A 12,477-nucleotide genomic window follows, 5' to 3' on the forward strand; every position below is an offset into this window, starting at 1 on the left:
GTCTTGTTAACCATCCCATTTTAAATAATTCCTAGCATCCTATTTGCTTTTTTGGCTGCTGCCGCACATTGGGTAGAAGATTTCATCATATTGTCATAGTGTCATATTTTCTTGGGCGGTAATCCCCAAGGTGGACCCTAGCATCCAGTAACTGTGATTCATCTGCCATTTGGACGCTCAGTCTTCCAATTTCCTAAGGTCCACCTGCAATTTTTCACAATCCACATGCATTTTAACAACTTTGAACAGTTTAGTGTCATAAAATAACATAACATTATACTTATAGACCACGTTACCAAAAAGTCCTACGCGGTTTACAAAAAATTATAAACATCTGCAAATTTAATCACCTCACGTCATTCCAATTTCCAGATCATTCAGAGCTAGCAGGGAAAGCCCCAAAAGCAGTTTCCTGCCATTTAGCTATTCGGGGCAGGAAACTTTTTTTTTTTAAAATAGGTACAGATGCTGTGCACAATATCTGCCCCATTAAAAAAATTAAAAAGCACCCCCTCCTCTCCCCACCCCACCGATGGTGGCCCTCTCCGATGACCCCCAATGAACATAGCACTGGGAATCCTCCCTCCGTGCTAGCAAAAATCAACAGGAGGGACGCCCATTCCCACCTGCCATGCTGTGCCCTGCATGACAAAAAAATGACCACCCCTGCAGCAGCAAAACAGCAGGAGGGGTGCCCACTCCTTCCTTCTACCGAAGGCCCAACCCCATGTCAGTTGCCACCCCAAAAATCCCCTACCCTCCCCCCTTTCCCCCCCCCCCCCGAAAAATGGCAGGAGGGATGTCCATTCCCTCCTGCCACCAAGGTCCCCCGAACCCCCCACCACCCTGAAACTCCCCTCCCCCGCACCTTTCAAGGAAGTTGGGAGCAGGAGAGATGCTTAGTCACTCCTACTCCGAGGCTCATCAGTCCAAAATGGTGGGTCTTCCCCTCTCTGGTGCATCAGATGCCAAAGGCCCCTCCCCTTGGGGCAGTTACAGACACCTGTCTGTTTTTTTCGGATCGCTAAAACCCTTGTACTTTTTTTGTGCATAGCCAAGCGATGTTAGTGCATCAATCACTTGGCTAGTTTACATGGGGTTTTAGCTAATTTGCATGGCCAGATTGGAAAACCGGCGATCGAGAGGAAAAACACGTGGTGAGCCATTTTGTGCATCAGGTTGGCAAATGTGATTGCCATTAAAGCTGTCAAAATAGGTTTAGTGACAATCGCTGACTTTAGTGTAGTGTTCTTCAACCGCCAGTCCGCAGAAAATTCCTGCCGGTCCACGCAGGGCCAGCGAGATTGGATTGGGACCATCAGCATCTGGGCTGCAACAGCGATGGGTGGCACTGGCATCGGACCGGCCCCCCCCCCACGACGCAATTCAAAATCGGCAACAGGCCCCCCCCCCCAGCACTCAAGATCGGCAACAGGCCTCCTCTTCCGTGGGCATCAACAGCACTTCAGTTCAGCAACGCGGTGCTCAGCCCAAAGCTTCCCCTCTGATGCAGCTTCCTGTTTCCACCCAGGCAGTTCGAGTCAGAGGGAAGCTTTGGACTGACCACCGCGTTGCCAATCTAAAGTGCTGTTGATGCCGGGAGAGAAGGAGGCCCATTGCCAATCTTGAGTGTCATTGGGGGGGGACTTTAATCATAACAGTATTTTGATTAAAATTTAAAAATATATATGTAATGGATGGTTTGTTGGGGTTTTTTTTGTTGTTGTTATATTGGTTATAGGCCTACAAAAGGCTTGCTGCAAAACATTTGAGGGTGGGGTTAGGGCTGGTAAAGATGGGGGGGTCAAAACTTAAGGGAATGGCGACAAACGTACAAACGTAAGGAAGTTCTTCTTCACCCAGAGAGTGGTGGAAAACTGGAATGCTCTTCCAGAGGCTGTTATAGGGGAAAACACGCTCCAGGGATTCAAGACAAAGTTAGACAAATTCCTGCTGAACCGGAACGTACGCAGGTAGGGCTGGTCTCAGTTAGTGCACTGGTCTTTGACCTAGGGACCGCCGTGAGAGCAGACTTCTAGGTACGATGGACCACTGGTCTGACCCATCAGCGGCAATTCTTATGTTCTTATGTAACTTTGTCCCTATGTAGTTCTGTAATTCTGTGGTTACTAACATCCATAAAATTATTTGTGTATCTCTTTCTTTTTTTTTTTTTTGGGGGGGGATACATTGCCAAATGGCCAGCAGGCTTCAGATCTGTTGGTTTTTAGTTTACTGTTGTGCTACCTAATGTGTTTTGAATATGTATTATCTCTATTGGCTGAACCTAATAGAGAAGCAGGCTTACAACCAGTGGAGCCAGGGTTCAAATCTCACTGCTACTCTGAGAGATAGCAGCAAGGGAGGGAATGAGAGGGGTATAGTTGGTGGACAGTGAAAGAGAGGAAGACATGTTGCACTGTGAGTGGAGAGAGGAAGATATGCTTTGCAGGAGAAAGGAGGGGAAAAAGAGGGAGAACGGTCCAAGATAGAAGGAGTGAGGATGTTGTAAAATGGGAGGGAGGGAAGAGAGAAATGCTGGACCATGGTAGGAGGAGCCAAGGGACAGCAACCACTTGAAGTAGAATTTGCAGAAGACAGGAAAGCAGAAAAAAAAGAAACTGGAACCAACTTGATGGAAAAATAAATCTCCAGACAACAAAGGTAAAAAAAAGGAATTTATTGACTGAAATATGTTTGGGAAATGTATATAGCAGATGTATTGTGTTCAACAGAAAAGGAAATGAATTTCTGTTTTTATTTCTCCAGTGTTGAAGTACTTGCTGACCCTTGCTGAGGTTGGTGGGGATCCCCAAGCACCACTAGCTGAGGACCTCCTCCATAGGCGGCCAGAAGTTCTCTCCACCAAGCATCTGTGACTCAGGGACACTGCTGCTACCTGCCAAGTTTGGCAAAAGAGACCCCCCAGCCACTTTCAGAGGAAGTCATCAGTTGACATAGCTTGAGGGTCCTCATCAGCTGGAGTATTTATACTTTATATATATATTAGAGGCTCTGGCAGAGACTCATTTAAAAGTATGTAATAAACAGGCACAAAGGCAACTCAGAAAAACATTGAGGAATAATGTAAAACTAACCTGCTATGTGCAACAAGCACCCCATGAAAGGCCTTTGGTAACTAACATATTCACAGAAAACTCCCCACATGATCCTGTCAGCTGGCTGGAAAATCTTGGACACCGGCCTACCACAGCGAGGTGCAGCAGTGAGAACAAAAAGGTGATCAGATAGCCTGAACTCATTAATCCTTTCCAAATACTCTCCTAACCAAATACATCCTAACATCCAATTTGGGTAAGATCTGATCTTTGCATTCTGAACCTGCAGGCAACCTAACCACCCTTTTGGCCATCTCTATCCTTTCTAAAAAGGTTATAGCCCAGAATGGTTACATCCCACTCTTGAGAATCACTGAACCATATTTTTGTGACATCAATCGCCAAATTGCAACATATGAAATCTCCTTAGGGGGTGCCGATGAGACTCCAACAGCCCCCATACATCCTTCAAATGAAACAGGGTTTAAAGAAGTTTTGGGGGAGCTTTCAATAGCAAGAAAACTTCAGCAGAAGAAACTGATCTCCTAAGAGATATATCAGATTCAATATGATGAATAATCGCTCCCTCAGTCACATCTATACCTATCATGGGACTAGAAGTAGCGAGGGTGAATCTGATAAATATTGGGTGGTTTAGGCAGTGACCGATTGTCTGGACTTAGAGAGGGAGCCTCAGAGCTTGTTTCTTCAATAGTTGAGATCAAGTTTTTCTGGGAGAGCTCCACTGTACCTTTATATCACAGCAAATGTATCCATAGGACTTTGAATTATCTTATCCTTAACCAGGGTGATAGTCTTAGTTACCCCTTTCCTCTTGCCCATGATAGAATAGTAAAGAAAGAATAGACACAGTACCTGAAGTCTATGTCCAACAAGGATCTGCAATAATCCCCTCAGCTGACTCTAAAGGGGCGTGCCCCTTTGGCCATGCTCCTTCAGACACACACTCATGGGCCACGGCAGGGCTCAGCTTTTCAAGGAGAGTAGATCATCCCACACATGATATCAGACAATGACGCAGCTCTGCCTCCTGGTCTAGATCTCCCTCTCCTGCGGCCCACAGTACGCCTCAGGGTAACTCTCTGCTCTCCTTTAACTCCAACATGGTAGGGCTCAACTTTTGAAGCAGTGGGGCATCCCCCAGATGAAGTTGCACACCGATGCAGCCGTGTCTCTTGGTTTTGATCTCCCTTTCCTCCAGCCCACAATATGACTCAGGGTAACTCTTTGCTCTACTTCAGACAGTTGGTATTTTTTAAAAACGCTATCACCAGCTAAATATCGAGTGACAGTATCCAAGCCACAATATAATTTAAATAATGAAAGACCATATTTTACCTCCAAGGAAAATAGCCTTCACCCACATGTGCTGAAGCTATGAAACGAAAACGAAAACTGAAACTAAAAACTATAAGGTGTTTACAATGTCTAACTTTGCGCCACATTTGGAGTAACAGCTGACATCATAACTCCACAAAGGGGCTAATTCCTAAAAAACTTATCATCCCAAATTTAGACTTAAATTCCTGCTAAACTTTTGTATCAAAAGCATTTCTTTTGAGCACTCTATTTCGAGCACTCTATAAAATATTGTGCAAAATCATCAAGATCATAATACAAAGAGTAGTGAACCCCCCCCCCCCCCGGATTACCTTATAATATATGGCGATCTAGTGTTGCAGCCAGGGCAGGAGTAATACCGTACTCTTGTCATGGAAACCATTTTGAGAACAGAGCCGGAGTATAGTGGAGTAACGGGGAATCACTCCAGTCCTGACTACACCCCTAGACCAACAGGGATTGTAAAATATGCCCAGGGAGGCTATGGGTGGTGGGGCAGGAGAGAGACAAATGGGATACAGCACATTTTAAGCTAACACCAAAAACACATGATTATATTCAGCCAAAACCAAAAACGGCCAAAAACTGGGCAGAAATGATTCTGGGCTAGTTTTGGCATCATAACCAAAACAGAAACTGAAAATTGGTCGGCCTCTAGCAATATTCATTTTTGGGGAGGAGGAGTAGGAGGCTAACATCTGCAATGCACTAACTGGTTAGTGTATCCATAACACAAGAGCAATTAGTGTCTCCTAAATAGGAAGTGCTAAGTATTCCCTTGGTAATATATTATCAATTGCTGCAGGCTAATGCTAACATTAGCGCATGGCCCTATATTTAACAAAAAGACAAAAGCTCATTTTTGGCAGCTGCACTAAAAATGAGTTAGGTGTGTGTAAGTGTCCCATGTAAGAATACACTAAGCTCATTTTTTAGTGCAGCTTAGTATAAGGGACAAATTAACAAAAAGCAAAATAAAGTGATACCTTTTTATTGGACTAACTTCATATAGTTTTCAATTAACTTTCAGAGGCAACACCTCCTTCCTCAGGTCAGGACATAAGACTTGATGGTTCATCTATCCCAGTCTCCTGATTCCAACAGTGGGCAATTCAGGTCACAGTACCCGGCAGAATCCCAAATAGAAGCAAGATTCCATGCTACCACTATAGAGATAGCAGTTGCTTCCCCCGTGTCCCTCTCAATAGCAGACTATGGACTTTTCTTCCAGGAACTTGTCCAAACCTATTTTAAACCTAGATAGGTTAACCACTATAACCACATTCTCTGATAACAAGTTCCAGAGTTTAACTATTAATTGAGTGAAAAAGCACAGTTACTTACTGTAACAGGTGTTATCCAGGGACAGCAGGCAGATATTATCATACATAGGTGATGTTACCGACGGAGCCCCGGTACAGACACTTGAAAAGTGAATCACAACTTTAAGTTTTAGAAAGTTCGCGATCAGCCTGCACCACACATGCGCAAGTGCCTTCCCGCCCAACGTAGGCGCGCGGTCCCTCAGTTAAGATAAGCCAGCTAAGAAGCCAACCAGGGGAGGTGGATGGGTTGTGAGAATATCTGCCTGCTGTCCTTGGATAACACCTGTTACGGTAAGTAACTGTGCTTTATCCCAGGACAAGCAGGCAGCATATTCTCACACATGGATGACCTCCAGGCTAACTAGAATGGGATGGTGGGAGAGCTGGCCTTTAAGAAAATAAATTTTGTAATACTGACTGGCTGAAGTGCCCATCCCGTATGGAGAAAGACTCCAGATAATAATGCGAAGTGAATGTATGAACTGAGGACCAAGTGGTAGTTTTACAGAATTTCTCAATAGAAGTAGATCTAAGGAAAGCTACAGAAGCTGCCATAGCTTGGACTTTGTAAGCTGTGACACAACTTTCCAGGCGCAGTCCAGTCTGAGCATAGCAGAACGATATACAGGCAGCTACCCAGTTGGAAATCGTTCTCTTGGAAACAGGATGCCCCAACTTATTAGGATCAAATAAGACAAAAAGTTGAGGAGAAGGTCTATGTGGCTTTGTCCTGTCGATGTAATAGGCCAAAGCATGCTTATTAGTGCTGCCCGATTCACGATTTGAATCGATTCACCGATTCATTTTGGGTGAATCGGTTTGAATCGATTCAAAAACAAAAAAAATCGGCCTTCCGATTCGGTGACCGACCCTCTCCCCTCGCCCCCTAAAGCAGGATCGGCAGCGCTGCCTCTTGCTGGCCGGCCACTGATGCTCCTGCTTTAGAGGGTGAGTGGGGAGTGTCAGTCGGGAAGTGCTTCTGTCCGGCCTCCCCCCCTGACCTCCCGGCATCAATTTACCTAATTTCATCAGCTAGTGATCTTTGCAAGCTGTCATCAGGTCTTCCGAGCTGCCTTCTCTCTGCCGCGGTCCTCCTCTGACGTCAAATTTGCACACAATACTCAAAGTGAGATCACACCAAGGAGTGATACAGAGGCATATATTGTTTGTCTCATTTCCTATCCCTTTCCCAATAATTCTTAGTATTCTGTTTGCTTTTTTGGCTGCTGCTGCACACTTGACAGATTTCAGTGTATTATTATCCACGATAATACCTAGATCTTTTTCTTGATCGCTGACTCCTAAGGTGGAGACTAACATCAGGTAACTATGATTTGGATTATTTTTCCCAATGTGCATCACTTTGCATTTGTCCTTATTAAAAGATTCATCTGCTATTTTTCACAATCTGCATGTGTTTAAGAACTTTGAATTGTTTTGTGTCACCTGCAAATTTAATCACCATTTCTAGATCATTTATAAATAAGTTAATAGCACCAGTCCCAGTACAGACACCTGGAGCACTCGACTATTCGCTCTCCTTCACTGAGAAATATAATATACTGTCCTGACCCATAGGAGGTGGTGTTAGCCTCCGAAAGCTTGTAAAAAAAAAATGCATTCTTAGTCTAATAAAAAGGTATATTTCTCTGTTAATTTTCTCTGTTAACCTTTAAAATAGATTACATTACATTACATTACATTACATTAGGGATTTCTATTCCGCCATTACCTTGCGGTTCAAGGCGGATTACAAAAGGTTAGTTTAACAAAAAAACAGAGTTACAATGATTTGCTAGAGAGGTAAGTTGTAGATCTTATCAACATTTAGCAGGTTGTTGAGGGTGAGGTGGTTTGTAAAAGAGTTAATAGGTGGTCATAGTGGAAGTTCTTTTGTTCTTATTAGTGCAGTAGTGGGTAGATCAAATGTCAGTTTTAGAGTTACTAAACGGTCGTGATGTTATTGCTGCTTCAGGAATTTCTTGAAAAGTGTGGTTTTTATTTCTTTTCTGAACGTCCTATAGTCTGGGGTGGTCATCAAGAGGTTGGAGATCTGGTTGTCTAGCCTTGCGGCTTGGGTGGCTAGGAGGCCGTCGTGTAGTTTTGTTCTTTTTACTTCCTTGATTGGGGGGGGTATGAATGGGGCGTGCGTTTTTCTTTGTCTTGTAGTGGGTGCTTGGATGAGGCGATTAACACAACTATCATACTACTTTATCCTAAATTAAAAATAAAATTCTACTTTCTACCTTTGTTGTCTGGCCATTTAATTTTTCTAATTGTGGTGGTCCCAGTTTTAGGTTTCTGTTTTCCTAAGCCTTCCCTTAACTCTCTTCACAGAGTTTCCTGTCCATTTCTTATTTTCTCTTTCCTCCTGTCTTCTTCAACTCCTCCATTACATCCATCTTCAACATTTGATCGTTTCCTTTCATTTCTCTTCCATTTTTTTTACTGCCTTTTTGTCCAAGTTCTTCAGATAAATTTTTCTTTCTACTTAAAATTTCCATATAACTATGTTTTATGGGAACCTTCACATCTGACTATTTTTTGGCTACTAGGAGAATTTCTGCAGATAATTGTGGATTAACACAGGGTAATCATTTCCTTATTTAAGGGCCCCTTTTTAAAAAAAAACAAAAAACTGCAGTTGCACTGCACTTCTCCTGCGGCAAATGCACCAAAGCCCATTCAATTCCTATGGGATTCAGTGCATTTGCCACTGCTGCTTTGTAAAAGGGGCCCTAAATTTTTCTTTTCTTCTTAATGAATTGGGGGGGATGGTCAATTTTCTCTCTCAGCTTTATTGTACAAGTGTTATTTACGTGGTATGTATACTTGACATTTCATAAATTTAAAAAACTAAGGGCTAGATTCACAAACCTCCTTTCTGTGCATGCCCGACCAATTCACAAAAAAAAATTAAAATGAGGGCGATCGGAGGAACGCCTCCCTCGGACCGCATGGATCTCTAGTGTGTGATCCTGAAGCATGCGCAGACCATCTATAGATGGTCTACGCATGTGTCTAAGAGCTGTGACTTTTTTTAAAAAATCTTTTACTAGCCCAGCGAGCCCATGGTTTTAACCCACTTTAAACCCGCGGGTTAAAACCACGGGCTCACAATACGGGGAAGGGCAGGAGAGTCGGGGCGGCAGGACAGATTCAGGTCGCGAGCAGGGCAGCGAGTCAGGGGCGGCAGGCAGGAGAAATTTGGGCCGAGAGCAGGGCAGACAGGAGCAGGAGATCGGGGCAGAGAAGCAGGGCAGAGAGCAGGGCGGTAGAAGGCAGGGCATTCGGAAAGGACCTCAGTGACTGGTCCTCAGCAGTCGCTTATTCTAGATCGGCAAACCCAGTTGGTGTTGCTTTTTTATTTTAGTGAATCGCGTCCTTCCTGCTTTGCATGCCAATTCCCCTCATTTGCATGCACGGATCAAGATTGGATCGGTATACAGGTTAGTGAATCGGGTCGGAGGGAAATCGGGTCGCAAAGGGCTCGCAAACCGATCGGTACATAATCGGTTTGCTTAGTGAATCTAGCTCTAACTGCTGAATTCTCTAAATGGAGCCATTGTTGGCAGCCGCCTTAAAAGCAGCTGCCAATCATGTGTCAATCTCGCGACAGTGCCGTTTAGAGAATTGCTCCTCTGGCAATTGTAGGCGCTGGAAATGAGGCCAGGGTTTTCCAGGCCTACATTTCTGGTGCCTACCTTTGAGGTGAATTGCGCCTCCAGAGGTGCTTACCATTGCCTAATAACATAAGAATTGCTGCTGCTGGGTCAGACCAGTGGTCTATCGTGCCCAGCAGTCCGCTTCTGCAGCGGCCCCTAGGTCAAAGACCAGTGCCCTAACTGAAACCAGCCCTACCTGCATACATTCCAGTTCAGCAGGAACTTGTCTAACTTTGTTTTCCCCTAAAACAGCCTCCGGAAGAGAGTTCCAGTTTTCCAACACTCTCTGGGTGAAGAAGAACTTCCTTACGTTTGTACGGAATCTATCCCCTTTTAACTTTATAGAGTGCCCTCTCGTTCTCCCTACCTTGGAAAGGGTGAACAACCTGTCTTTATCTACTAAGTCTATTCCCTTCAGTATCTGGCTTTAGTCACACTTATATTGGCGGTAGGTGCCTCCGGAGATGCAATTTTGGTGTCGTTTGTTTAGACACCGGTAGGCACTTTGAATGTTTACTTAAATACCATTTAAACAGCGTTTCCCTCTAGATGCTGTTAGGAAGTTAAGGCGCCATTTATAGACTTTCCCGCTAATTGTCTTCAGATCTGCTGGTAACTCTTTGTTTAGAATAGGAGCATATATCCAATCAGTTATAGTAGTGTGTAATTAGTCATACCCTTTTAATATTATACATAGGTGATAACATTAGTAAACTGATATGGAACAATTTTGGATTTTTGAAAGAAAATCCAAATATCCAACAGTTCTGAATGAAGATGTGACATGGAACAGCATGATTTCAATTACTGACAACTTTAATATAAATAGCACAGTTTTCCTTTATATCCTATATAATAAAAGGCTAACTCGTGCATGCGCACTCCTATTTACGTGCTTCCATGATCAGTAATTCCGTGGCCGCATGAGTGCGCATGCGCGAGTCCCCAGCCTTACTTTCCAGCACCTACCACTCGCCGAAGCGCTGGCTCCCATGGAGATGTTGTTTTTGTGTGCATGCGCGGCCGATCAACGCCTTCACCACCTCTGAGTATATAAGTTGAGCCATAGGGTAGTTAGCTTAATATTTTTCTATTTTCTGATTGTCCATTCATTCATTGTCCTATTGAAGCTAGGGTTTTGTTTGAATTTATATTGTAGATTTTTCCCTGTGCGTACGGTGTATTATTGATTGGTGCAAGCATTAATTTCCTCTTCCCACATCATTCACCTCATGGCTCTACCTTCCTCCTCCTCTTGGCAGCCTGTGCGCTCAGTCTGGACTGAGAGAACAAAGAGAACTTGTGTGCCTGTAGCCTCTCCCCCTTCTGTCCCCATGGCAACACTCCCAACGGGTGACACGGATGGAGGGGGAGCTGCAAAGAGCACATATGTCTTGCCTCCTCCCCTCCCATCAAAGCTACTCTATCTTTAATACGGCTAGTGAACAGCAAACAGAGCCATTTAAAATGACTTTTACATTGCCAGTTTGGAAATTGCACAGGCAGATGGCCTAGTCAGATAAAACTGAGTATCAGCTAGTTGCAAATGCTCTTTCACATCTACATTTTTAGAACTACCACAATAAAGAATTTTAAACCATTCATGTACATTGAGTTAACACCTCCCCTCTCCCCCCCCCCCCCCAATATATAGCCAACCACAGCATTTAAATCTACATTCAGCACCAGCTGATACCCGTATATTGGCTCTGAATATCCAGGTATGGAGCAGCCCCTGGATATTTATCCAGGTATCTCTATTACAGTAGTTTCAAACTCAAACCCTTTGCAGGGCCACATTTTGGATTTGTAGGTACTTGGAGGGCCGCAGAAAAAATAGCTGTCTTATTAAAGAAATGACAATTTTGCATGAGGTAAAACTCTTTATAGTTTATAAATCTTTTTCCCCCCCCCCAAGGCCTGCATGTTCCTCCCTTCTTTGCAACTTTCCCCTGGCCTCCCGGTCAGTTTCAGCTAATTACTACAGCCTGCAAAGAGGATTGCCAGTGCTGTAGCATTCCTTGCAGGTTGCCATCGGCCTCCGCAGCACGTTCCTTCTGCCACAGTCCTGCCCCTCCTTTGACGTCAGGGGCAGAATTGCGGCAGAGGGAACATGCTGCTGAGGATGATGGCAGCCTGCAAGGAACGCTACAGCACCGGCAATCCTCTCTGCAGGCTGCGGTAATTAGCTGAAGGTAAGAGCGGGAGGCCAGGGAAGAAGCCGGAGGATGCTACAAAGATTAGGCAGCACTAGTACAGACAGCACTAGTACAGACCACGGGCCGCAAAATAGTACCTGGCGGGCTGCATGTGGCCCCCCGGGCTGCGAGTTTGAGACCACTGCTCTAGATAATGTTGCTGAAAAATCTTAAATGGCCCTTGAGAAACATTTATCTAGAAAAGTGCTACTGAATATTGGAGCCTATGGTTGGGGTTTTTTTTTCAGTTTATAAATGGTCTTTATTGAAAAATGTGGAACGCTTCATGAATTTGCGTGTCATCCTTATGCAGGGGCCATGCTAATCTTCTCTGTATTGTTCCAATTTTAGTATATGTGCTGCTGAAGCAAGCACTATTGGAGCCTATTTTGTATGCATGCATGCGTGCGTGTGTATGTGTTTGTGGGGTGTGGGTTCTAGAGAGGAGTAAAATCCTGATATATTTACGGTAACATGTTTATCCACTCCTACCCTAGTTGAGAATTCTCAAGCACCATTCTGACCTCATATACAACTTCTTTAAATTTGTCCCCTTATTTTCTTACTCCTGCTACCCTTTTATCTATATGTTCTATCTTTGTTTACACTCTATACCAGTGGTCTCAAACTTGCGGCCCTCCAGGTACTATTTTGAGGCCCTCGGTATGTTTATCATAATCACAAAAGTAAAATAAAACAGTTTCTTGATCATATGTCTCTTTAGCTATAAATTACAATATTATTATTAAGACTTAGCTAAAAGGAAATATTTATAAATATAAAGAGTTTTACCTCATGCAAAATTGTCATTTCTTTAATAAGACATTAACTATTTTTTCTGAGGCCCTCCAAGGACCTACAAATCCAA

General features: G+C 43.9%; 1 non-coding gene across 1 annotated transcript; it reads right to left on the minus strand.

The window, feature by feature from the left end:
* Window positions 1–11,877: 11,877 nt before the first annotated feature.
* LOC117356142 lies at window positions 11,878–11,984 on the minus strand. Its single transcript, XR_004538576.1, has one exon. It is a non-coding gene; the product is annotated as a U6 spliceosomal RNA (small nuclear RNA).
* Between the last annotated feature and the right edge of the window lie 493 nt (window positions 11,985–12,477).

The sequence above is a fragment of the Geotrypetes seraphini genome, chromosome 2, assembly GCF_902459505.1.
Source record: "Geotrypetes seraphini chromosome 2, aGeoSer1.1, whole genome shotgun sequence".
Lineage (NCBI taxonomy): Eukaryota > Metazoa > Chordata > Amphibia > Gymnophiona > Dermophiidae > Geotrypetes > Geotrypetes seraphini.